The following is a 1,262-nucleotide window of genomic DNA, read 5'->3' as shown; positions in this document are numbered from 1 at the left end:
GGTTTCAGCGGCGCCTCTGCGTGTGGAAGGGAGCCCTGGGGGTTCACAGCATCGCCGTGGACTGGGGACTCTCTCCCGAGGCTGAGAAAACGCTCCAGTTTCTGAAGCTGGACCCCTGGCTGGGCTCAGGGCGGCTGTGGGACTGGGAGGCCGGTGACAGCGTCCATTCGCCCATGGCTTCTGCTTCTCCTTCGCCCTCTGTGGCTGCTGCTGCGACCTCTGACCTTCGCTACTTAACTGCTTCATCGAGTTCAAAGATCGCCATGGTCAGAGGGGCTACTTGCTGGAACTGACCCTTCAGAAGCCGCCACTGGGCAGTGACCTTTAATCGGGGCTTAAACGGGCGTTTGTTGACGTTCGAGGGCCTTTCATCCCGGTGGTCTAATCGGTGCCCTTCTCTGGTGGCCGTGGGGTCACTGGATCGGCTTTTGTCCAGGTGAGCACGTGCGGGGTCCGCCCTCCCGGTGTTAGCTGCTCACAGTTTCTCAGCGACTGGGCAAGAAACTGGTTCTTGCAACAGAGCTGTGCGGGCTCCTCACTGTCCCAGGGTGGGCGCGTGTCCACAGGGTGATAATCTTCAAACCAAACTGGTTCTGAGGCCCAGGCCCAGCTCTCAGACACCATCAATGGGAGATCAGTGCTTGCTCCCGGCATAGCTTCTCTGAGAACCGCGGCCCACACAGCCAACCAGGGGCTGATGAAACGCTGCAGCTGAGGCCAGGGTTGGGGTGGGGTGCGGTGGGGTGGGGGCCTCGTCTCTTTAGGCAAAGGAGAGTCTGTGTGAGCCGGCAGCGCCTCTGGGTTAATTTTAGCCTCAGGGAAAGAAACCCCCTGCCTGTCAGGCCTGACATGTGTTTCAGGGCTGAAATGAACAGAGTGGAAACTAGAGGAGCCTGTTCCTGGGGGGATGGGGGGCGGTGGTATCTGATGGGAGGGGTGTGAGCTGGCCCTTGAAGGGTGAGAAGGAGCCAGCGGTGACAGCAGGACATTCTGGGCAGAGGGGACAGGACTGAGGAGGTGCTGAGGGATTGAGATAGAGCTGGCCCAGAACTGAACGCCGGGGAGAGAGGGGAGAACAGAGGCAGGTAAAGGCAGAGAAGTGGGCAGGACCCCATCTCCAGGGGCCCAACAGGGCACACGTGGTGAGGACTTTGAACGGATTGTGGGGTGCTGGATTGGGGGGTGCTGGAGAGCGGGACAGGGCTTTGGGCAGCAGGGGGCACAGCTGATCAGGTCTGGTTCCTTCAGAGTGGGGCATCGTT

This window comes from Myotis davidii, unplaced genomic scaffold, assembly GCF_000327345.1.
Source record: "Myotis davidii unplaced genomic scaffold, ASM32734v1 scaffold663, whole genome shotgun sequence".
NCBI classification, from domain to species: Eukaryota; Metazoa; Chordata; class Mammalia; order Chiroptera; family Vespertilionidae; genus Myotis; species Myotis davidii.
Note: the sequence above shows the minus strand (reverse complement) of the source record.